The following is a 26,682-nucleotide window of genomic DNA, read 5'->3' on the forward strand; positions in this document are numbered from 1 at the left end:
TTGTGTTTGTAATAATCTTTGATAAGCTTAGAAGTAAAATTTCTGCTAAATTAAAAAAACAAAAAACAAAAAGGCGATAAAAAACAAAAACAAGAAAAAAATTACTATGTCCCAGTGAAGGGATATTTATAACACTTTTGATTTACATTGTTAACTGCCCTCGCATATGTAATATTGATTTCTACTTTACCAGTAGTAAAGACCTCATTTCTCAATACCCATACCAATAATGAATATTATTATTATTATTGTTTAAAGATTTTATTTATTTGACAGACAGAAATCACAGGTAGGCAGAGAGGCAGGCAGAGGGGGAAGCAGGCTCCCTGCTGAGCAGAGAGCCCGATGTGGGGCTCGATCCCAGGACCCTGAGACCATCACCTGAGCCAAAGGCAGAGGCTTAACCCATTGAGTCACCCAGGCACCCACAATGAATTTTTTTTTTAAGATTTTATTTATTTATCCGACAGAGAGAGATCACAAGTAGGCAGAGAGGCAGACGGAGAGAGAGGGGGGAGCAGGCTCCCCGCTGAGCAGAGGGCCAGATGCAGGGTTCGATCCCAGGATCCTGGGATCATGACCCCAGCCTAAGGCAGAGGCCCAACCCATTGAGCCACCCAGGCGCCCCCACAATGAATATTATTTAACATTTTTTGTCAGATTAGTGAAAAAAGTCCTTAATTTTAAAACTGCACATCTTGATATACTAATAAGGTTAAACTTTTTCATATACATAATCATTTGTAGTTCTGTAAGTGCTTCCTTTGCCCATTCTTAAAAAACAAAATCTCAGGGCGCCTGGGTGGCTCAGTGGGTTAAGCCGCTGCCTTCGGCTCAGGTCATGATCTCAGGGTCCTGGGATCGAGTCCCGCATGAGGCTCTCTGCTCAGTAGGGAGCCTGCTTCCCTCTCTCTCTCTGCCTGCCTCTCTGTCTACTTGTGATCTCTCTCTGTCAAATAAATAAATAAAATCTTAAAAAAAAAAATCTCAGTCCAAAATTCTCTCTTGAATACAGATCATAGGCTTTCTTTCTTAGCACATGGATTTATGATCATGTACCTTACTGATTCTTGATCTAGTCCCAACTACCTAACCTTCACAAATGAGGTACTAAAGGGCAACTTACTCAAGGTTAAAAAAATGGGTCAAGAACATTTTTAATGCTATACTGTGCCTGCCAGCTGGTATGCCTCGCTATACACTATGTATATCAACTCTTATGCCTTGCTATTCTATGACTACCAACCATAAAGAAACTTTATGTAAACCACATCTAAAAGAAAAGTAGTGTTTAAAAAATAATAATAATAAAATAAAATAAGTAAATAGGGGCACCTGGGTGGCTCAGTGGGTTAAAGCCTCTGCTTTCGGCTCAGGTCCTGATCCCAGGGTCCTGGGATCGAGCCCCGCATCGGGCTCTCTGCTCAGCAGGGAGCCTGCTTCCCTTCCTCTCTCTCCACCTGCCTCTCTGCCTACTTGTGATCTCTGTCAAATAAAAATAAAAATAAAAAACCTTTAAAAAATAAAAAAATAAAAATAAAATAAATAAATAAATAAAATAAAAGTATTGTAGAAAGACCCTTTAGGACTTTTAGAATTATTCAACAGATTTACTATCAAATAAAATCATACATAATATGAGATACTATAAGAAAATAGTAAAGAAGAACATTTCAAGGAAAAATGAAAAGAAGAAAATGGGAGAAATTTACTAGCAAACCATTTCTTGTAACTTAAAATACAAAGTCAAGCCTCCATAAAAAACATATATAAGGATGTCTTAATGAAAAGCAGCTTAGACAGGTTATTGGGAAGCAGACAGTCCAGAGTGTCACAGCTGAGGCAGCTGAGGCAGAGAGAGAAAACTGTCCATGCATATGGAGAGTAGCTGGGATGTAGGAGGAGTCAACCATATGAGGTGAGTGACAGAAGTGGTACCAGTCCAGCATAGTATACCAAGGCCCAAGATGGAGAACATCTACATGATGAGGAGGAGTGGGCACGGTAGCAACAGGTGATTCATTATATACACACATAGAGATTGACAGAATACACAGATATATCAAGGATGTAATGGGTAAAGGTAAATTCACACTAGAGGTGAAGGTAATTATACAGAATGAATCTTGGTAATCAGATGAAAATTGGAGATATTGGTGTGAATTCCTAACTTTCAAAAGAGATATAAAGGTACAGCAACAGAGATATGAAGATATAGATGATAATATGTATGTGTATATCTGCATATATGTTCATATATTTCCCTAGCTGTGTCTACTGAGGGCCTGAGAACATGGATACCTTCAAAGCAATACATCTACGAGGCACCCAGATCTTGATGTCTAAATACCATTCTTTACCGAAAGGAACCTGAGCTCCTTCAAGAATTGTCTGGTTCCAGGGCTAGGGTAGGGCAAGTACAGGATGGGCCTTGAATATCTTTTGCAAGAAAATAAAGAAGGACTTGGTTATGAATTTGGCTATAACGTAGTCAAATCTGAAACAATTTCAGAATCAAAGTAAATAATGACAGTAATGGATCATATCGTGAATAAAATAGGATTCTATTAATCCACACCTATATAAAAGAATAAATTCAACATTCAAGAAGACAGAACATTTATATCCTCCAAAATATCTCCTGATAAAATATATTTTAATTACAAAAGTCTGGCAAGTATCAACTTACTCAAATGATTCAAGTTAACAAAATCAGAAATAAGGAAAACCAGTATCATGTCCTCCAACAGGATGCCCAGCATCACTTCTATGAAGTCATGTCAAAAACATAAAAAATCTCAATCTAATCATGTAAAATATTACACGACCCCAAATTGAGGTAAACGCTTCAAAAACTAGTCTTTCATCTTCTAAGGTGCCCAAGTCATCAAACGTATGGAAAGACTGAAGAACTATTTCAGATTAAAAAAGATGAGTGAGACATGACAACTAACTCCAATGTGAATTCTAGACAGAATTTTTTTGTTATAAAGGGACATTATTGGAACAACTGGCAAAATTTAAATGTGATTTGCAGATTAGATGATAGCAATATATCAATGTTAACTTACTGATTTTCAGGGCTATATTGTGTAGGAAAATGTCTTATTGTAGAAAATAAAGTATTTGGTATAATGGGACATCTTGCTGGCAACTCACTCTTAAAAGCTCCTGAACTAAAAAATTAAAAATGGAAAAACTTACAGAAGGGGTTTAAATTATAGTTATTTGCACTATAATAATGTACTATATACCCACTATATAATTAGTGTCATGTAGTGGTTAGGAGTAGTTATGAGAAGAATACTACAAAACATGGATTCTCTAACGATTCTCTGCTTGTTTCTGGTTTATAAGTTTCTTTTTTTTTTTTTTAAAGATCTTATTTATTTGACAGAGAGAGATCACAAGTAGACAAAGAGGCAGGCAGAGAGGGAGAGAGGGAAGCAGGCTCCCCGCTGAGCAAAGAGCTTGATACGGGACTCGATCCCAGGACCCTGAGATCATGACCTGAGCCGAAGGCAGCGGCTTAACCCACTGAGCCACCCAGGCGCCCTAAAAATGGGAAGGAGAAGGATGCTTGGCTGGCTTGGTCAGTGAAACATGTGACTCTTGGCCTCAGGGTTGTGAGTCTGAGCCCTTTGTCAGGGGGAGATTACTTAAAAACAAAATCTTTAAAAAAATGGGAGAGAGCAAGTCAGTTTCTGGTGATTAACTTCAAAAATTTCTAGAGTCTTTTTTTAATTAAAAAAATATTTTAAATTTTTTTAACTTAAGTGATCTCTACACCCTACGTGGGCTCGAATTCACAAGTCCGAGATCAAAAGCTGAATGCTCTTCTGACTGGGCCAGTCAGGCACCCCAAAAATCTGTGGATTCTAAAATGTTAATTTTACTGATCCTCTGTTAGCCGCAGGACTATAAATGTTATAATTTCTTATTGTAAAAGCATTTACTCAAGTTTCAAAGCAGTTTTCTAAAAATGGATAATACTAGATGTTAGGTACAATGCATAGCATTCCCCAAAATTTCTAATACAACTACTTTATAAAATGCATTTGGAAAATATCTGCCTATTTTGTACCTTATGCCATATTAAGAGATATAGTCCTTGCCTTCAAAATCAGATTAGTAAGGACAAACAAGTATAATTCAGTGATATATATATATAATAATAAAGATATACATAGGCACTATGTGAACATGGGAGATTAAGATTATGGAGCTGGTCATCTCTCCTCAGCATCAACACTCTCCTTGGGAGAGCCAGATTACCAGTGAAGGACAATCCTATAATATCCATGACCCTAACATACTTGCCTCAGGTGAACCAGGGAAGACACCTAAGCGAAGCCAATCAGATTACCTCATCAGAAAATTTGTAAAAAGAAAAAAAATCAGCCAAACAGAGGTGGGCAGCAGAGATTCCAAATCATACTCCAGACTGGTAGACATTTACTATCATATTCATACTGTTAGGAAATTAATGAAACCCAGAAGAGGGTAGGCACAGAAAAACGGAGATGAGAAATCATGCAGCCAAGAAGGAAAGTAGTTTCTGTAATGCCTGACTATGCTTTCTGTGACTGAATCATGCAAGTCTTCTGTATTCTGAGTATGAGCTCTTTTTTAAAAAAAAAACCTGAATTCCTTTCTGCTCGGCAGGGAGCCTGCTTCCTCCTCTCTCTCTGCCTGCCTCTCCGCTTACTTGTGATTTCTCTCTGTCAAATAAAAAAACAAAACAAAACAAAAAAAAAAACCCTGAATTCATTTGGCTAAGTTTCTAACCCCTAACTAAGAAAAGTACATGGCCAAATGTGGAGAGAGGGTCTGGGAAGGCTACTATTGAAGAAGTAGTGCCTGAGTACAGTCTCAACGGTAGAGGCATCAGGTAGCGAAGGATGATGTTTTCAGCAGAGAAGACAGCAAAAGTGTAGAATCACAATGAAGCAGAGTACACTGAGGGATCTTTAGGAATTTCTGATGGCTGAAGCATGTGTATATAAGGTTGAAGGGAAGAGAGATAAGGCCAGAAAGAGAAGCAAACCCTGGCAAGGAGTTTGGATTCCACCCTCACCACCCCCATCCCACTGCCACTCGGAGGTTATAAATATAGGCCTGTGCCAAAATGTTGAGCTAAGCAAGTTTTTCACATTTTTAAATGGGCGGGGGAGGCAGGAGAATAAGCAACAGAGACCATATGTGACCCCTATAAAGTCTAAAATATCCACTATCTGGCCCTTTAAAGAATAAGTGTGCTTAATTCTGCTGTAAAAAAATGTAAAGATTAAAAAAAAACGTAAAGATTTTATGATGATGAACTAGATAATCAAAGGGGAGTTTCTGCAAGACCTAACAGAAGTATGGAGGATGGATTAAAGGGCAACACTATGCATAAGAAAGTCAGTACAAACTACTGCTAAATTCAGAAAAGAGAATGACTTGCACACCAGCAGTACCCATCAAAATGAGAGGAAAGGACCAGTTATAAAAAGAAATGTTTAGGATAAGGCCTCAAATCCATAATACTGCCTCCAGACCATTGCATATGGACTGACCCCTGCCTTCTAGCCCAGTTTTATGCTACTCCTTAATCCCTTGGCTCTAGTTTCATGCAGGCTTTTAATCTGCTCTATCTCAGCCTAGAATGCACTCATTTCCCACCTACCCATCGTAGTAACTGCTCGACCTCCATTTACTATCTCTACCCTGAAATTCAGATCACTCATTTACTTAGTCATTTAGTCAATAAATATTTATTGAGTACATGCAGGAAGACAGAAATTGTGCTGCACTTAAGGGTACAATGATACAGACACAGTCCCTGCCCTCATGGAATTTACATTTTTTCAAAAAGATTTATTTACTTTTGAGGGGGTGGGAACACACATGTAGGCAGAAGGGCACAGGGAGAGAGGGAGGGAGGAAGAAAAAGTTGCGGGGGTGGGGAGAGAGGAAGAAGCAGACTCCCCACTGAGTGCAGAGCCTGACACAGGGCTCCATCTCGTAACCCTGAGAGCATGACCTGAGCTGAAATCAAAAGTTGAACACTTAACTGACTGAGCCACCCAGGTGCCCCTGGAATTACATTTTATGGAAAACAATTCTAACCAAATGAGGATTTGAACATTTAAGTTGGTCAAGTAGCTCAAAAATTATTTAACATATATATATTATATATATATATCAGTGTGCAAGAAAAAGTTTGCCTTACTTTCCTCCTTAAAAAGTTTCCTGCTTAAAAATTACCTTTTCAAGGGGCACCTGGGTGGCTCAGTGGGTTAAAGCCTCTGTCTTAGGCTCAGGCCATGATCCCAGAGTCCTGGGATCAAGCCCCCAATCAGGCTCTCTGCTCAGCAGGGAGCCTGCTTCCTCCTCTCTCTCTCTGCCTACTTGTGATCTCTGTCTGTCAAATAAATAAATCTTTAAAAAAAAAATTATTTTCAAAAAAAATTTACTTTTTCAAATACATTATACATACATATTTATTTACTAAATTTTGTCCAAATTAGAGTAGCTGTACATTTATACATGGTTTCTCTTTTGATCTGAACCTTCAGATTCAGATGTAACAGCACAGGCCAATCAATCTGCTTGTGTATCTTGATATATCTGACAAAGTCTATCACTAGACTACCATGTTTTGAAAGATTTTGTATGCCAGATCACATTTAATTTACCAAAATTTTCCTTCCATTTTTAGAAGCTAAACCCCCAAACTATAAATGGCTTCCATTTTTAGAAGCTATATACCCAAACTATAAATGGCTTAGAACAAGAAACCACTGTATTTTATAACTTTAACATCACCACACTGTGAAGATTTTCAATAAAGGTGTATTTGAGGACTGTATAACTTCCTATTAATGTTTACGATCAGTGTGAATAATCATGGAACTAAATTTTGTTGATTTAACTCAATACAAAAGCAAATAAATGTTGATATTTCAGTTACCGTGTACAGCCTTCAAATGGGCAATACTTTTTATCCAAGATATTTTTGGACTACAGAAAATACTTCGGAGCGTTGGGCTGGCTCAGTAGGTAGAGCACGTGACTCTAGATCTTGGAATCCTGAGTTTAAGCCCCATATTGGGCACTTAAAAAAAAGAAAGAATATACTTCAACGAGTAATTCTTTTTTTTTTTTTTAAAGATTTTATTTATTTGACAGAGATCACAAGTAGGCAGAGAAGCAGGCAAAGAGAGAGAGGAGGAAGCAGGCTCCCTGCCAAGCAGAGAGCCTGATTCAGGGCTTGATCCCAGGACTCTGGGATCATGACCTGAGCCTAAGACAGAGGCTTTAACCCACTGAGCCACCCAGGTGCCCCTCAGGAGTAATTCTTGTTACTATCATGTATAAAATCCTAGAAGAATTGGGAATTCCATATGGGGATCCCTTTGCTATAGAGAATTCCCTAGTCGGGTAAGTTTAGGAGGCTCTGAATTAAATTTAAATAATTTGGGACACCTGGGTAGCTCAGTCAGTTAAGTGTCTGCCTTCAGCTCAGATCACAATCCTAAACTCCTAGGATCGAGTCCCTTATCAGGCTCCTTGCTTAGTAGGGAGCCTGCTTTTCCTCTGTCTGCCTTTCTCCCTACTGTGCGCTGACAAATACATAAAATCTTTCAAAAAAAAAAATTAAACAATTTAATGTTAAGTCTTCGTGTGCTTTTCTTTGTGGATATGCACTGTAGCTCCAAAAGAACATTTCCAAATTTACTAAACCTCCAATTTTTTTTTTCCTACTAAACACTATCAATATGGTAGGACACTAGCACCCTGAGGATATAATCTGGAAGCACCTGCTGAATTCAGCAATATTTGAGAGACAACTGGAAAATTAAAAAAATTTTAAAAATTTTAAAAACATTTTTGCATTTTGCATCTTACCTTTCTAACTGGTGGGCCATGAGCTTTATTCACCGCTGCCAGGAATCGCTTAGCTCTAATCAAGTAAGCAGTGCTTCTCAAGCTTCCATCTGAGTATCCCTAGGACAAAGGAGAGGCAGAAAAGAGACTGAACACCTTACTCTGTGAGATCTGAGGAAATAGGCTCATGCAGTTGAACTCTGACACAAAAATGTTTTTAAGTATTTACTTTAAAAATGTATGTCAAGTTTGTCTTTCATACCATTATTTTCTGATATAAAAATTAAGGTTCCCTCTAAAAGTTTCAACGCTCCAGGAAGATGTTTATCCTGTGGTCACCTGTAACTCCTAGCAAAATGCTACCTAGAGGCGTAACAGCTTCAAAGATGGAAGTAGAGCAATGGAATCTTGGTGAAAGGAGAAAAATGAAGCTTTTAATGGGGGGCGGGGGGTAGTCATACATAATAGGTGAAATGGCAGTGCTGAATCTGATCATCAAAATTCTGAGTGGAGATGATAATATATATATATATATATATATATATTTTTTTTTTTTTTTTTTTCCTTTTCTTCCACTTTTTATTTAGAGATAAAAATTTTTTCTTGTGTCAGGGCTGTAGCATACCATCCAGGGGACCCAGTTCATATGCTTTTCATTTGGAAACAGCTTGATTTTTTAATACCTATTTCAGCTGGATTGGGTTCAGCTATGAGTGACAGAAACTCAAAACAATGGCTTAAATGATTCAGAAGTTAATTTCTCTCACATAAAAGCAAAGGTAATCCCAAATCATGATCATTAGGCTCCTTCTATTTTGTTGTTTTGCCATCCTCAATATGTGGTGTTCCCTTCATGGTTTAAAATAAGTGCTTAAGGTCTAACCATAGCATCTGCTGATCAGATAGCAGGAAAGAGAATGAGATGAGCAATAGCCCGCTACTTCCAACAACTCACAGGAAACTTCTATTTACATTCCATATACCAGAATGTAACAGCTATACCAGGCTGAGAAATAAATTCTTAATTTCATCATATGCTTAGTTAAAAATTGGAGCATCTATAATGAAGAAAATGAATACCGGTCAACATTTCTGTCATCATACACCTCACCTTAAAATGTAAGATGGTTGGATACCTTGTAGAAATGTCTTAGCAGTCCACTGAAGGGAGCTTTCAAAAGCAGAAAGTCCTGCCAGTGGCCAAGGAGCAAGACCAGTGTTCATAAAGAACTTCTCTAAATATAAAAGGCCAATCTGTAGGTGACAGAGAAAAGAAAGAAATCTGAAGACCAGAATAACAATGCAAGAGCAAAGAAACAACCTAAGTAAGTTGTAGTTTGAGAGGATAAACTCACAATATGCAGTCCACAAAACTCAGAAACGATTAACACAGGACCATTATGTAAGTAATGGAGTGCCCAAGCGGGTCTGGGTAAGAAACCTGGCAGAAAACCAAGTTACCAACTCCATTAGGAAAAGGCAGTCATCCTGGAACAAGATTAAAAGGGAAAGTAGACTCTCCTCTACCATTATTTAAGGACTGAACTCTCATTATTAGGCTGTGTATGAACTTGGGAGATGTCCCTATTGCAGACTGTTGAAAAGAAGGAATGCACTTTACCTTGAATAAGGCTGCTGAAACAGTCTTCAGGTTTAAAACTCTGATGAGAAGACTAGAAGCTGGAAAGACTCTCATTTCAAAGCTGGCATCAAAATTCTGTTTTACACAGACTGTTCCTTAAAGGGAAAGGGACCTGAACGGGATATTTAGCTATACAAATGTAAAATAAGGACTATAAATGGAGCAGCAGTTCAAAGGACAAATGTCTCTGTGTAAAGGTTCATATTTTCTAGGCAGAGATAAATTTCTGCAAATTGTTTTTCAAGGAAATGTATATTTTTAAGTAGGGCTTCAGATTTTCCTACAGAGTGTTGTGTTCTTATTTTAGCAGTTGCTCACAAAAGACCAGGAACTAACACCCTAGAAAACAGCAAGATGGACTTCTGGTCTTCACTTCAAGAGAAAGGCAAGAAGATTAAGCTAGCAAGCTATACCTGACCTGGCCTATACAGCGTATGTTTTATGCATGCAGTGTTAAGATTAATGACTTTGAAACACATTAAACAGTACTTTTTTTGCTAACTTGAAACACACAGATGTAAAGACCTTCTCTTTTACCACTGCTACCCTACCCTAGTTACTGTATATGTATTTCTTATACAGGTGTATCTTATTTTATTGAGCTTCACTTTACTATGCCTCACAGACAGTTCATTTTTTATAAACTGAAGGTTTTTGGCAATCTTCACTGCATGGAACAATTCTATTGGTGCCATTTTTTCCCAGCAGCATTTGCTCACTTCATGCCTTTGTGTCTCCTTTTGGTAATTCTTGCACATTTCAAGCTTCTTCACCCTTACTATATTTGTTATGGTGACTTGTGATCAGTGATCTTTGATTTACTATTACAATTGTTTTAGGGTGCCAGGGACTACACCCACATAAGACAGCAAACTTAACTGGTAAGTGTTCTGTAAATTCTGTTTCACTTATCAGCTCCTCCATCTCTCTCCCTCTCTTTCTGCCTCCCTGTGTTGTCTTGAGACACAACAGTATTGAAACTAGACCAATTAATGACCCTACAATGGCCTGTAAATGTTCAAGGGAAAGGAAGAGGGGCACATCTCTCACATTAAACCAAAAGCTGGAAATGATTACGTTTAGTGAGGAAGGCATGTTGAAAGACGAGACAGGCCAAAATCTAGGCCTCTTGGACCAAACAGGTAACCAAGCTGTGAATGCAAAGGTAAACTTCTTGATGGAAATCAAAAGTGCCATTTTAGTGAACATGCAAAAGATAAATGAAACAGCCTTACAACTGAAACTTTTAGTGGTCTGAATAGATCAAGCCAGCTACAACATTCCCTTGAAGTAAAACCTAATCCAGACTAAGGCCCTAACTCTCCTTAATTTTAAGAAGGCTGAGAGGAGGAGGAAGCTGCAGAAGAAAAGCTGGAAGCTGGCAGAGTTGGTTCATGAGGTTTAAGTAAAGAAGCCACCTTCATAACATAAAAGTGTAAGATGAGGGGGCACCTGGCTAGCTCCATCAGTAGAGCATGCAACTCTTGATCTTGGGGTCTTGAGTTCGAGCCCCACACTGGGTGTAGAGATTACTTAAAAAAAATTTTTTTTTTAAAGTAGAAGGTGGGGATGCCTGGGTGACTCAGTAGGTTAAAGCCTCTGCCTTCGGCTCAGATTGTGATCCCAGGGTCCTGGGATCAAGCCCCACATCAGCTTCTCTGCTCAGCTGGGAGCCTGCTTCCAGCTCCCCTCTCTGCCTGCCTTTCCGCCTACTTGTGATCTCTGCCAAATAAATAAAATCTTAAAAAAATAAAATAAAATAAATAAAAAGTAGAAGGTGGGGATGCCTGGGTAGCTCAGCTGGTTAAAGTGTCTGCCTTGGCTCAGGTCCTGATCCCAGGGTCCTGGGATAGAGTCCCGCATCAGGCTCCTTGCTCAGCAGAGAGCCCGTTTCTCCCTCTGCCTGCTGCTCCCGCTGCTTGTGTTCTCTAGCTCTCTCTCTGACAAATAACTAAATAAATAAAATCTTTAAAAAGTAGAAGGTGAAGGAGCAAGTGCTAATACAGAAACTGCAGGGGCGCCTGGGTGGCTCAGTCAGTTAAGCGGCTGCCTTCGGCTCGGGTGATGATCCCAGGGCCCTGGGATCAAACCCCACATCAGGCTCCCTGCTCAGCAGGGAGTCTGCTTCTCCCTCTCCTTGCTGCTCTACCTACTTGTGCTCTTTATCTCTCTGTTGAATAAATAATAATAAAAAAATCTTTAAAAAAATACAGAAACTGCAACAAGTTATCTAACTAAGATCATTAGTGAAGGTGACTACACTAAATAAAAGATTTTTAATGTAGATGGAACAGCCTTAGATTGGAAGAAAATGCCATCCAGGGCTTTTATAGCTAGAAAAAACTTCATGCCTGTTTCAAAGCTTCAAAGAACAGGCTCTCTTGTTGGGGGCTAACACAGCTGGTAACTTTAAGTTGCAGCCAATGCTCCTGATCATTCTGAAAATCTTAGGGCCCTTAACAATTACACTCAATCTACTCTGCCTGTGCTCTATAAATGGAACAAATTCTGGATGACAGCACATGTTTTCAACATAGTTTACTGAATATTTTAAGCCCTCTGTTGAGAATTGCTGCTCTGAAAAAAAGATTCCTTTCAAAATGTTACTGTTCGGGGGCGCCTGGGTGGCTCAGTGGGTTGGGCCGCTGCCTTCGGCTCAGGTCATGATCTCAGGGTCCTAGGATCGAGTCCCGCATCGGGCTCTCTGCTCAGCGAGAACCCTGCTTCCCTCTCTCTCTCTCTCTGCCTTCCTCTCCGTCTACTTGTGATCTCTCTCTGTCAAATAAATAAATAAAATCTTTAAAAAAAAAAAATGTTACTGTTCGTTGACAATGCACCTGACACCCCAAAACGCTTATGAAGTGTGTAACAAGATTAATGTTTTCTTGCCTGCTAAACACATCTATTCTGCTGCACAGGGATCAAGGAGTAATTCTTTCAAGTCTTATTTAAGAAATACATTTTTTATAAAACTGTAGCTACTAGAGACAGTGATTCTTCTCATGGATCTAGACAAAGAAAATTGAAAACCTTCTAGAAAAGACTGACCATTCTAGATTCCATTAACAGCATTTGTGATTCATGGGAAGCGGTCAAAATATCAACATTAACAGAGGAGTATGGAAGAAGCTGACTCCAACTCTCATGATGATTTTGAGGGGTTCAAGACTTCAGGGAAGGAATTAACTACACATGTGGTGGAAACAGCACGAGAACTAGAAGTGAGCCTAAAGATGTGACTGAACCATTTTAATCTCATGATAAAACTTGAACAATTGAGGAGCTGCTCTTTATGCATGAGCAAAGAAAGTGATTTTCTTGAGATGGAATCTACTCCTGGTAAAGACGTTATGAAGATTATTGAAATGATCACAAAGAATTTGGAATATTACATAAAATTAGTTGAAAAGCAGTGACTGGGTTTGAGAGGACTGACTCCAACTTTGAAAGTTCCTCCGTGGGTAAACTTCATTGATGTTTTACTTAAAGAAATGGCCACAGCCACCCCATCTTCAGCAACCACCACCTCATCAGTGAACAGCCACCATGGGCAAAACCCTACACCAGCTAAAAGATTACAACTGGCTGAAAGCTCAGATGATCGTTGGCTTTTCTTTTAGCAAAAAAGTATTTTTAAATTAAGGCATGTAAATTAAAAAAAAATACTAGCACACACTTAATAGATTACAGCATAGTGAAAACATAAATTTTATATGCACTAGGAAACCAAAAAATCCATCTGACTTGCTTTACTGTGGTCATTTGGAACCTAACCCACTATATCTCAGGTATGCCTATATTTGGATATAATTAACCTGTGGTTAAGGGGAATGGGCTCTGCTGAAGGAGGCAAACACTGCTAATGGTAAATATTCTGGGAAGCAGATATTGTGTCAAAAAAACAAGGCTCAGAAAGTAGATATACATGTGAGAAAGGAACGAAGTCTTTCTTGACATGGACTCAGAAGACTCTATAGGCTTCTGGCCTTGTGGAAGGATAGGGTCTAGGCAGGAAGAGGATAGTCTTTTCAAGGTATTATTCAAACAGGTTTATGTATTACTGAAGGTACACTAATGCATTCCAAGGGACATCTGAGAAGGATAAATTGTAAGAAAATTTCCTATCTGTATTTCCCTATGTTTTCTTTCCTAAAAATGATCTACTTTCCCTAAATCCTCATCCTTCCACAGTTCAAAAGAAACTCCCACTTCCCATCCATACCAAATCTCATTACCATGCATTGCCCCAGGTTGTAAAACCTCCACAGAACCAAACAAGGGGATTATTTAAAAAGTGTCTTAAAGCCTACCTTAATTCAGGCACCATTAAACCTCAGGTTTGTGTCTTTGCCTGTCTTATATTTCTGCCAAAGCACTGTTCTTAAGAATGGCATTTTGCCCTGTGTTTAGGAATGTTCTGATTTCATATATATTGTTTAGCGTGATGACAGGAAAATAAAAACTTTTCATTTAATGACTGCTTCTTCCATTCTCAAAATATTGTTCAAAAATACACTGTCCCAAGAGAGCTCCATGAAAAGAAATCAATAAACTTAAAAATCTAAGTTCAATATATTATATTTATTGCAGAGAGATATGAAAAGGTATCAATACTTTAAAACATTAAAATCCACTGGATTCAAATAAAATTATGTTGGAGAAATGGAAGTTAAATAGACGGTCAATAGGAGGAATAATGAAAATTTCCAACTTTTAAAGATTAATTCTAGTGTTTTTTAAAATGACATCAAATTGCTACTGACATTAGGTACTTACAAAAAATAGTGTCAGTATCTAGAAAAGCCAGAAACTGTACTTTCTTTCAACTTTTTAAACCTAAGATGAAAATTTTTAAGATTCAACTTAGAAATGTGCAAGGGTACAGAGTTTATCAAATTTCTTTTCAGGAGCACATGAGTGTAATAGTTAGAATGGTCCCACAAAGTAGTCCACACCCAAATCCCTGGAAACTATGAATAGTTATATTACATTACAAAATGGACTCTGAAGATGCAAAAAGATAACAACTCCTAAAACAGGAAGATTATTCTGGGTTATCCAGGGGGCCCAATCCAGGAACCCTTAAGAACAGAAAGCTTTCTCTGTCTGAATTCTGAGAGATTCAGTAGTAGCATAAGTCACAAAAACTAGAAGTATAAAGGAGACTTGTCTTGCCATTACTGGAGGGGACAGGACTGAAAGCCTTTCAGCTTTTTTTTTTTTTTTAAAGATTCTATTTATTTGACAGAAAGATGGAGAGCACCAGTAGGCAGAGCAGCAGGCAGAGGGAGAAGCAGGCTCCCCACTGAGCAGGGAGCCCGTTGTGGGACTCGGTCCCAGGAGCCTGGGATCAGTACCTGAGCCACCTGAGCCCAACACTGATGCTTAACCCACTGAGCCACCCAGGCCTCCCAGCTTTTCAGCTTCTAAGAGCAAATACCAACTCTGGTTATCAGTCCACAAGGAGTCTGCATTTAGCCAAGAATCTGAATGAACCTGGAAGTGGATTTTCCCCCCAGACACTCTAGCATGGAATACAGCTCAGCCAACTAATTAATTTTGGATTTGTAAGACCCTAAGCAGAAGACCCAGCTGAGCCCACCTGGACTTCTGACCTACAAAAACTGTGAGATAAATCTGTGTTGTTTTAAGACGCAAAATATGTGGTAATTTGTGATGCAGGAAGAGGACATTAAAAGAGTAAAAATGTTAATAAGTAAGGCACCCAGGAGGGTAGGCTTGTGTCACAAGGCTTCAGGGGCAGCAATACCTTATATAGACCCATAATTCTGCGCTTTAATTTTCTTCCTATATCTTGGTCAAGAGCCACAAAATGCAAAGAGCGATCCTAGAGCAATCATGGGGTCCTGGGAACATCACTATGGTCATAATAACAAAACTTGGAACCTAAGAGTTTGAAAACCTGTAACTATGAGCTAGTAGGACTTACTCCCTTTCAAGGTTAAGGTACTTTTGACTTCCTATATTAGAAAAATTTTAAATGGTATGAGTTCACTATGATCCTCAACAGTAAGAAATAATACACCACTTTCAGTGTTGTCGAAAATAATAAAGGATGGGGTGACTGGGTGGTGAAGTCGCTAAGCGTCTGCCTTCAGGTCAGGTCATGATCCCAGCGTCCAGGGACTGAGCCCCACATCAGGCTACCCGCTCAGCAGGCAGCCTGCTTCTCCCTCTCCAACTCCCCCTGCTTGTGTTCCCTCTCTTGCTGTGTTGGTCTCTGTCAAATAAATAAATATCTTAAAAAAAAAAAAAAAAGATAACAATATATGTAAAATACATAGTATAGTGCATGGTGCTTACATGGTATCTATTAAGTTTATTACAAGTTCTGTATTTTACTTTGACATTAAATGTACATTTTCCTAATGCTTAATCAATCCTAATCTTACTACCTTCTTTAAAGCCCCAAACTGAGAACTACATGTTTAACTTTTGAACAAAAGGCTTTAAGTCTTTAACCCATGAATTTGATGTTATCCCATAAGGTTATTTGATATATAACGTTTAGTTCTATGTAAAGAAGTCAAACACCTCAGAAGTGTGAAAAACAGAAGCCCAGCTTTAATGAGAAAAGCAGCTTTTAATTTTGCCCCACTTGCAGCAGACATGACAGATGCTCTTCACACATATCCCTAATTCCCAAGAGTATATAAGCGTTTTGATGAAATTCCTCAAAGTTGATGGCACACATAGAGAACACCTCAGACTTTTCCCAATACTGTATTCATGAAAGTATGTCAATATTGAGACCAACCCAATATATCAAAATAACCATTAATAAAAATATCAGTTTTAAGTTAAACTTCATTTATTTTTATTTATTTATTTTTTAAGATTTTATTTCTTTGACAGAGATCACAAGTAGGCAGAGAGGCAGGCAGAGAGGCAGGCAGAGAGAGAGAGAGAGAGGGAAGCAGGCTCCCTGCTGAGCAGAGAGCCTGATGTGGGACTCGATCCCTGGACCCTGAGATCATGACCTGAGCAGAAGGCAGCGGCTTAACCCACTGAGCCACCCAGGCGCCCCAGTTAAACTTCATTTTTAAAGTGGGTCTTAATTATTCCCAGACCTCTAATCCCTAGGTGATATAAGGTAAGCAAGTTCTAGTCTTATGGCCTAAAATCACAACAAAACATTAGAAATACACAAATACAAGGGCACATGGGTGGCTGAGTTGGTTAGGTGTCCGATTCTTGGTTTTGGCTCAGGTCATGATTTCATTGGTAGTGGGATCCAGCACTGTGTCAGGCTCCACGCTCAGCAGGGAGTCTGCTTAAGGATTCTCTCTTCCCCACTCCCTCTGCCCTCCCCTACTAAACATACACTCTCTCCCTCTCTAAAATAAAATAAATAAATCTAGGGATGCCTGAGTGGCTCAGTCGGTTAAGTGTCTGCATTCAGCTCAGGTCACAATCCCAGGAGGGTCCTGGGATGGAGTCCTGCATCAGGCTCCTTGCTCAGCAGTGAACCTACTTCTCCCTTTGCCTGCCACTCCCCCTGCTTGTGCACATGCTCCCTCTCTCTGACAAATAAAATCTTAAAAAAAGGAAACAATCTAAAAAAAAAACCCCACACAAATAAAAAGACCTTATAGATTAATGGTTATGAATACGAACAGTGCTAATCCAAGTTTTTACTAATAACATCCTTTTAGATTTGATAATCACATCTGTCATACAAAATACTGCCCACAGCATTATTTTTCTAAAGGTAGATGTAAAATAAAATGTACTTATCTATTATTATTTTTATTATAATTATATTCTTGTATCTTTTATTATTATTGTATGCTTACTAAAAACTTTTGTAAAGGTAAAAAGAAAATAGAAATTCACAGCTCACCAAGAATTACAGTAAGTCCTAGTTATCACTACTATTAAGAGGACATTAAGTGCTTGCCTTCAGCAGCACACATACTAAAAAAGTATATTGATACTAATTTCTCATTATAAAGAGAGCACAAATAAGAATGGGTATAGATTATGTATAATTCCTACTGCAACATCAGTAAGCTCCTCTCTCGCTCTTCCTCTCAAAGAATATAAAAATTAAGTGAGATATTACTAAAGGAATAACCATCAATCCAACATCGTGTCGATGATGATTAAAACCTTCCTTACAAATGATAAAAGACACAAGTTACTCTCAACACTGTGATTGAGAACAGTTACATTAGTTGAATAATCAGTAAAGAATTCAAAAAAACATTAGAAGACATACAGACGGCCAGCAGACATGTGAAAAGATGCTCATCATCCCTTATCAGGCAAATTCTTATCAAAACTACAACGAGGTACCACCTCACACCCATTTTAGAAGGGCTAAAATCAACAACACAAGAAATAACGGGTGTTGGCGAGAATGTGGAGAAAAAGAACAGCTGTGCATTGCTCGTGGGAATGCAAATTGGTACAGCCACTGTGGAAACCAGTATGCAGGTTCCTCAAAAAGCTAACAGAACTACCTTACGATCTACCAATTGCACTACTGGGTATTTACCTAAAGAATACAAGAACACTAATTCAAAAGATGCGTGCATCCTTGTGTTTATAGTGGCATTATTTACAGCAGAAGCATCCCAAGTGTCCATTGACAAATAAATGGATAAAGATAATGTGATACACATACACACACACACACACACACACACGGGAATATTACTCAGCCATAAAAAACAATGAAATCCTGCCATTTGCAATGACATGGATGGAACTACAGAGTATTATGCTAAGTGAAATAAGTCAGAGAAAGATGAATACCATATGATTTACCTGTGTGTGGAATTTAAGAAACAAGGGGGAAAAAAAAGAGAGACAAACCAAGAAACAGACTCTTAATTATAGAAAAATGACAGTTATCAGAGAACAGGCGAGGAGTGGAGGGGATGGACTAAACAGGTGATGGGGATTAAGGAGTGCACTTGTAGTGACGAGTGCAGGGTTATATATGGAAGTTCTGAATAGTGTATTGTGCACCTGAAACTAATACTAGGTTAACTAACTAGAATTAAAATAAAACTTAGAATTAAAAAAAAGAACATTAGAAATGTATTTTATTTAATCATCTCTTCCACTATGAAGAGGGAGGAATGAAAGGTTTCACCGAAATGTTTCTAGTGGAATAGAAAAAAATGATAATTAGATTTTATGGAAATCATACTGTCACAATGTTATCATCTCAAAATATGAGCATGCTATACTACAGAAGTTTAATATAAGAAAAGTCTGACTTAGGGACAAAGGGAACAAAAAATAGGAGACACTCTCTCACATGCATTTATGAAAATTCTAACATAGTGAGTTGCACCACAAATTATAAGTTCCTACAGAAAACTCAACTTTATGGCCAAAGCTACTAAAGAGATGATTAATGTCCTGCCTTCAAGCTACATCACATACACCTGGTAGGGCTTTGGTAGATTATTATTATTTCTGAATGTACTTTAACAATAATTACCACACCATATACTAAGTATTCATTAGTTCCTAACACTGCTTTAAGCATTTTATATACACTAATTCTTTGAACAAAGCTATGAATTAAGTATTACCTTTAAAATTAAGGAAATTGAAGCACAGAGATGATGATACAGATAGTAAGATGATACAGATAATAAGTGGCAGACCCATGACAGTCTGGCTCCTAATAAGTACCCTAAAACACTGATTATATGCATACTATGCACCAGAAGACAACACTAAGGAAACAACTCAATCGGGCTATAACATACACATTCTTTATTTCAAAGATTACCTATTGAAAATAAATGCCATTATGAATTTCAATAACTCATAAACCTATAGATTAAAAAGTAGCTCTTATATCAAAGTAAACTAGCATAAAACACCCAACATGTAAACCATGTAAAACTACATCAAATTTAAGGATTACTGTTACTACACTGTCAAGTTCTTTATGTCAAGTAATCTATATGAGAAATAGTGAAATGAAGAAAATATAAAATATACATTATCTGTCCCAGCACACAGATCACTGGTAAGCAAGTAACTTGAGACTGATATGGTCTAGTAAACAAAACTGCTAAATGCAACTTATTCCCACTAATAATTCCTAATTATGCAATCCTACTTTATTAATCAGCACAACTCCGAAGTTAGTAAAATTATGATAAAGTTGGTGTACTCAGATTCTCCTGACAGTGTAGACTTGCTCTATCAACTCTTTGGAGAGGCAAAAATCTGGCAATATAGAAACACTTATATCCTTTGACCTGGAGCGCCTGAGCGGCTCAGTCAGTTAAGGTCATTATCCTGGAGTCCTGGGATCAAGCCCCGAATTGGGCTCCTTCCTCGGGTGAGAGCCTCCTCCTCCTGCCTGCTGCTCCCCCTGCTTGAATTCTCTCACTCTCGTTCTGTCTCAAATAAATAAATAAAATCTTAAAAAAAAATTTTTTTTAAAGATTTTATTTATTTGGCAGACAGAGATCACAAGTAGGCAGAGAGGCAGGCAGAGAGAGAGAGAGGAGGAAGCAGGCTCCCTGCTGAGGTGAGAGCCCGATGTGGGGCTTGATCCCAGGACCCCGGGATCATGACCTGAGCCAAAGGCAGAGGCTTTAACCCACTGAGCCACCCAGGCGCACCCCCCCAAAAAAATTTTTTTTTAAATATATATCCTTTGACCTGGTAATTTCACTTGAGATTAGTATCTTACAGAAACAATTCAAAATAAGTAAAAAGACGCATAGGGATGCTCAATTCAATGCTAAAAGAGAAACTGAAAACAATCATTTTTCCATTGGGCATTTAAAATAGAGGAAATTTTGGGGCACCTGGGTGGCTCAGTGGGTTAAGCCTCTGCCTTCGGCTCAGGTCATGATCTCAGAGTTCTGGGATCGAGCCCCGCATCGGGCTCTCTGCTCAGCAGGGAGCCTGCTTCCTCCTCTCTCTGCCTGCCTCTCTGCCTACTTGTGATCTCTCTCTCTCTCTGTCAAATAAAAAAAAAATAGAGGAAATTTTAATGGTCAACTGGTAAACTATCATGTAACCATTATATATCACGAAGGTTAGGCAATATGGGGAAATGCTAAAACTCTAAAAATAAAACATAATGCTAACTAATGATAAAACTCTGTCAAAGCTATAATATATATACAGAAATTAGAAGGCAACAAAAATAATGAAAAGTTATTTATCAGTAGGGCAAACTTGCGGTTGATTTCTAGTAACACTATTTTAAGTATTCAAATAAATAGAAACACACTAGCCCCCGCACAAGAATTAGAAAAAACAAAGCTATAAAATTGGGAAAACTATGAAGCTGGAATGACAAAAGTTTAGGTTCAGGTAAGCAAACTAAAGAACATCTAGGGAATTTGTAAATTAAGGTAGTAGTATAGATAAAGATATACACTACTAGCCAAAGAACCAAAATACACTTGGTATTTTGCCAACTGGCTTTTTGCCAATTGTAATCATTCCCACCGTTTTCCCTACTTATCTTGTTGAGAATCTCTGTGGTAAAAAGCTACTACTACTGTTGGGGGTGTTTCTATTCCTTGGTAATTTAAGACAGAAAAAATGAGAATCACTATCTTTGTTAGATAGACAATGCAGACATGGGTGAATAGCCTTGCCCCAAAAGCACTCTATTTACATTAATTCTTGTTACAAAAAAAGTTTGTTAACACTCTACTACCACTGCCAAAATGCCAAGAAGGGAAAAAAATAAAAGCATCACTTAAACATACTTAAAAATGTAAATGAATATACATTTCAAGATTGTTAAAATGAAAATAGTATATATAATATATGGGTATCTATAATTATAGAATACATGACACTTATAGTAATATATGTAAAATAATTCCAATTATTGTTGGCCAGAGAGTTCCACAAACTTCTTTAAATTTTTATGAAATTATATTTTACTCTTTCTTTTTAATCTTGAGCTCAAGAAACAGAGGAAAAACATAAAATGTTTTGTGGGTTTTTCCCTGGACATAAACAGTGAATACTAACATATTCACTTCATTAAGAATCTCATTAAGAAAACATGCAGTATTTTAGGTAAAACCCTTAGTCTCAAGTAACAGATGGGAGTTAAAGGATAAAATACTAATAAGTTAAATTACTGACTATAACAATGCAGATTTATTATTTTCCTATAGTACATTTTAATTACTGAGTAGTATAACAAGTACTAATATATTTATTTTTTATAAGGATCAGTTTACTATCCAATTCTTGTTATTCAATTTTTTTTAAAGATTTTATTTATTTATTTAACAGATAGAGATCACAAGTAGGCAGAGAGGCAGGCAGAGAGAGAGAGAGAGAGGAGGAAGCAGGCTCCCTATTGAACGGAGAGCCTGATGTGGGGCTCCATCCCAGGACCCTGGGATCATGACCCAAGCCGAAGGCAGAGGCTTTAACCCACTGAGCCACCCAGGCGCCCCTATTCAATGGGTTTTTGAAAAGAGATTGTATTATCTGCTCAAGATGACACAGATACGATCTACACATTTGATCTAACGTGATCTTAAGAATTTACCAGCAGAGAACATCTAAATCACTAAAACTCAACTTTTTCAAAACACAAATATTTAGGTAGGAAAAACGCAGATTACTTCTTGAGACTTAATGCTAGTTATTGTAGACATCTGATGTATAGCATAACATCTTTAAAAATGATATTGAAAGCTTTCAAATCCTGAATACCAAGAAAAAGCATTCCTCCAAATTATTTGTTACAGAGCTAACACAGTAACCTTAATATTTACAGTTAATTTAGCTTAAATATATGAAACAAATACTCCAAGTAAAGTAAATACAGGATTTCTGTATTACATGTTTAATAGATTACGGTAAGTACCCAAAGATGAAAAACATCCTAATATGGTTATTTTTTAAAAATTTCCAGGAAATGCAATCAGATCTACAGAAGGCATGTGAACCTTAAACACAAAGTTCCTGAAAGCTCATTCCCGACAAATACAAACACCTATATTCTAAATTGCCATATATTTCAAATAATTAAAAATTTAACAGCAGTAATCCTCTCAAAACAAGATAAAACAGGTTTTAGGAAAGCAGCATAACAACCACCATAAATTTTTAAGATTCTTATAAATTACAAAGACTAGGATTTTTGTTATTCAATTATTGATGACCAAAGATTCAAGAACATCCTTAACTCTTCTTTATCTGCAGAAGGGCACCTCTGTTTTTTAAAACACACTTTATAAAGATGTTCCTGCAGTTCTGAAAAGTGACAACAATGGATTCCTCAAGTCAGTGTAACAAATTTAATTACAAGATGTAACTGCTACTGTCTTTGTCTTTCAGGTCACTTAACTCTGCAGGGCTGACTTTTAAACAAGCTTATCACCTTTATAGTTTTGGTACAATAGACCAAGGTTACATGGCTATTTAAAAATTAAACATAGTAAGGCAGTGGTTTCTTCACAAAGGACCAAAAGTGCACTCAAGAGGAATAGTTTTGTTTCCAAGTATGCACATTATTGTTAGTCTCCATAATTTAAAATGCCTAAGAAATTATAACTTTCATATAATATAGGTATCAGTCAATAAGGTGAAGGTCCACGAGGAGTAATCCCTTTTATTCCATTATATTCACAGGAGTTTTGCTCTTGGCTTCAACCAGTTTTAAACTCCTCATTGAGCAAAGGCAATTTTACACTACCTAAGGACACAAAAATAGTCCCCAGCTCCTCCGCCTTCTCCCTCTCCTAGCGAGCTAACACAGAAAATACACACAACACACACATGCACACTATCTCTCGGCCCTGGTCCCCAGGGCATCAATAAAAAGCATAGGTTATTTCCCTACAGACGCTCTGCAGTCCATTCAGGGAGGTAAAAAAAAAAAAAAAAAAAAATGGGGGAAAATACCAGAATCAATCTGCACCCACACCTCAGCCCCGCCCCACCGGGAAAAAAGTGGGGGGTGGCGGGAGTGTGAGGGGGCAGAAAGGACAGAAAAGGCCAAGACTTTCAGCTCACAGGTTCTCCACACCATTTGTTCCATCATGTTCCATCACAGCCAGAGACCCTGACCCTATTTTCTGCTGCGCCTCCCGATCCTCCTCCCGTCCACCATCACCTATACACAGTCCCCAACCACTGAGTCTTGGGTGGGGAGACCAGAGCCGGCCCTCTTCCTGCTAATCCAAGGACTGAAGGGGGTCTCCCAGCGCCCTCCCCGGATCCGAGGTGGGGTCCAGAGACCCCTGAACTAACCAGAGAAGGGGAAGATAAATCGGGGGGAGGGGTCTAAGAGGAGCCGTTATTCCTTTTTCCTCTTCGTTAGGAAAGCGCGCGACCGGGGAGGGGCCGGAACAACGAATGCCAGTTACCTAACGGTCCCGCCCGGCCCGTCGAGCTCCCGAAGCCGACGCCGCGCGAGCCGCTGAGGTGGCAGTACAGCCTCAGTCGCCCCGAGGGCTAGGCACTGAGGCAGGAGCGCCCGAGGTGATGGGAAGCTGGGGGTGGGGACTACGGTGAGCGACGTCGCCATGTTAGTGCCTTCTTTCTCCATATCCCTACAGTCTCCAGTCCTACGGCTTTCTCCCCAACACTACTCACCTTTCCAGGACACTAGTTCACGCTTCTCTCGGTCGCCAAGGAAGCCCGAGCTCAGCCGTGTTTACAAACTACCCCGGGAGGAAAGGGCTGAACCGCACTTTAAAGGCCACGGGCTCCCACAGGCTTCCGTCCTCTCTCGCGAGATCGGACTGACAACCCCCCCCCCTTCTCCCCGCCCCACTCCCGGCATCCCCCCTTTCTCCTCGCGCCCCTCCCCTCCACACACACGCCCCTTCTTGCCTGCTTTCCGACCGAGCTCCTCCGGGTCAGGTGATTCCGTCAGCCTTAAGGGGGAGGGGGCGGTACCTCAGAAGGGCGGGGAAGGAGGGGGCGGGAACCAAAGAACACTAAGTAGCTGACGATTGGACAAAGGACCCAGAGGGCGGGAAACAGTTCTGGAAGGGGGCGGGACCGCAGAGCCAGGAGAGAGGCGTCGCCGTAACCCCTGCCGAAGCCTGTGATTGGCAGGGCCTGGAGACTGGCGTGGGTGTGGGACGCTGTAACAGGTGGATGTTGGGGTTGCGGGAAGGGTTTGACAGGGTGTGAAGTAAAGTGAACTCTGGAAAAGCCTGCGAAGTGGCGGGAGGAGGAGCGCAATGAGTCTTCCGAGCTTGTTGCTGTCGCTTCCTGGACCAGGGTAGGAAGGAGGGCAAAACGTTAGACCGGCGCGAGCCTAAACCCACTTTACTGGTACTCTGAACCTTGAGATCGGGGGTTTTCGTTAAGCTGAGGTTTGGAAGAGGTGGCATTTGCAGCAAAGTACCCGCAAGGCCTCTACGCGCTTAAAGCAGGAAAGCAAGATTAGTCAGCTTTGAAAGGAAGAAGAAAAGCCTTTGCTTTGGATGGCATTTGTTCGAATTTAACTAAGCTATAACTGAAACTGATTATTTCGTCTCCTGAACGCCTTGTACAGTGTAGGATATTACCATATAATTATGTTCTAAGTAACTTACCAAAAGAAATGCAGTGCCCTCCACTATGTAACCATAAGTTAAAACAGTGCGAGTTGTTTATAAAAGAAAATCTTCCATAATAAGGTGTTTTCTATTTTATCAATTTTCTTTTACTTAGTGGTTACAGATTTTAAATATATTAACTTTAATAGAGACAATTTCAAACTTTTAAAGTATCAGCAACTCCTTATTAACATTTACAAAGGACACCAAATTAGAATATGGAATAGAGATGGCTCTCTTCCCATACTACTACTCTACTGCTCACTAGATTGCTACAATGACAAAGCTTTGAAAGTAGCTGTTTAAAAAAGGACGGAAAGAAGGAGGAAGACCATTTGATTAACACGAGGGTCAAGAGAGACCATATATACTTTTCTGCAATAGACACAGATATACTCCTGAAAACACAGAAGAATAGTGCTGAAATATTTTTTTATTTATTTTTTTTAAAGATTTTATTTATTTGACAGAGTCACAAGTAGGTAGAGAGGCAGGCAGAGGGAGAGGAGGAAGCAGGCTCCCCGCGAAGCAGAGAGCCCGATGCGAGACTCGAGCCCAGGACCCTGAGATCATGACCTGAGCCAAAGGCAGAGACTTAACCCACTGAAAAATACTTCTTTTTAAAGTTGCTCTATGATTCTCTGTATAACTTCAATATTTCAGTGTTAAGTGTGGGGGATATTGATTGTTCAATAAATATGCACAATGAAAAGCATGATCAGGGGCTCCTGCAAAAATTTAACTATTTTTTTAAAAGCCAGTTATCTACATGCATTGTTTTTTTCACCTATTACATAACTCTAAATTATGAATAAAGTTTGTGTATTAATATAAAATGCACTCTCGAACATCCAAATCAAAGTGAAACTGAAATTATTGGAAGATTGTGTGGTGTTATATTTGAAAATTAATAAATGTGCAGTTCAATAATGGTATCTGGCATAAAAGTGAAATTCTGATGGCACTGAACCTTTTAGCAGGTTTATGGCCTGTGTACATATATGTGAGCCAAGTCACACTTTTAAAACTAATTTCATTATTCAAGAGACCAGAAAGAAGCCAGAATATTAACATTGTTTACTTCTCAAGTTAGAATGAAAGTACTATCCCTATCTATTATCAGTGACACTATAGCAGTGTTTGTGTCATGTAGCACTAATAATCAGTTAAACCTCAGCAGCTCAGATTATTGATACTGAATATGATGATGGACAAGATGTGCACCTGACAATCACAAGTTGTTAGGACGAGTATGTATTTACTAAAATGGTGCTTCTTCTCTCCAACTTTCAAGATGTCTAATGTGAGAAAAAGAACTATAAATGTTATGGCATTGCAAAAGAAATTTGCATCAATTAGATTTTCTCGAAACAATTATTTTCCACTCGTATAAAAAATTAGAAATTCTTTTCTCCAGTTTTGATTCATTTTCAATTGGCAGTAGGTTTGGTTTTAAATTTCTCCTCCTCATCCCTACTTCTCCAGTCTTTTGTCAAGTAGTTAAATATCTACATAACGCACTAGAGGAACATGTTATTTTAAGGAAATTCTTTCAAGAGTCCTCATAGAAGAGAGAAGAATTATAGTAATATAAATAGTACTCTGTTGTGAGATTGCAGTTTTAAC

The 26,682-nt window shown here is 38.7% G+C and overlaps 1 protein-coding gene across 5 annotated transcripts in view; it reads right to left on the bottom strand.

Annotated features, from left to right (window-relative positions):
- Positions 1-24,255, bottom strand: part of ATF2 (activating transcription factor 2) — an 84,596-nt gene extending 60,341 nt beyond the window's left edge. For 2 of the 5 annotated variants that reach the window (XM_047722235.1, XM_047722231.1), the window contains exons 1-3: positions 24,101-24,255; positions 8,984-9,126; positions 7,894-7,992 (exon numbers count right to left, since the gene is read on the bottom strand). The gene's annotated coding sequence lies outside the window, so the exon portion shown is untranslated. The remainder of the gene's footprint in view (positions 1-7,893; positions 7,993-8,983; positions 9,127-24,100) is intronic. The other 3 variants (XM_047722233.1, XM_047722232.1, XM_047722234.1) reach the window with 3 other exon arrangements.
- Between the last annotated feature and the right edge of the window lie 2,427 nt (positions 24,256-26,682).

This window comes from Lutra lutra, chromosome 3, assembly GCF_902655055.1.
Source record: "Lutra lutra chromosome 3, mLutLut1.2, whole genome shotgun sequence".
Taxonomy (NCBI): domain Eukaryota; kingdom Metazoa; phylum Chordata; class Mammalia; order Carnivora; family Mustelidae; genus Lutra; species Lutra lutra.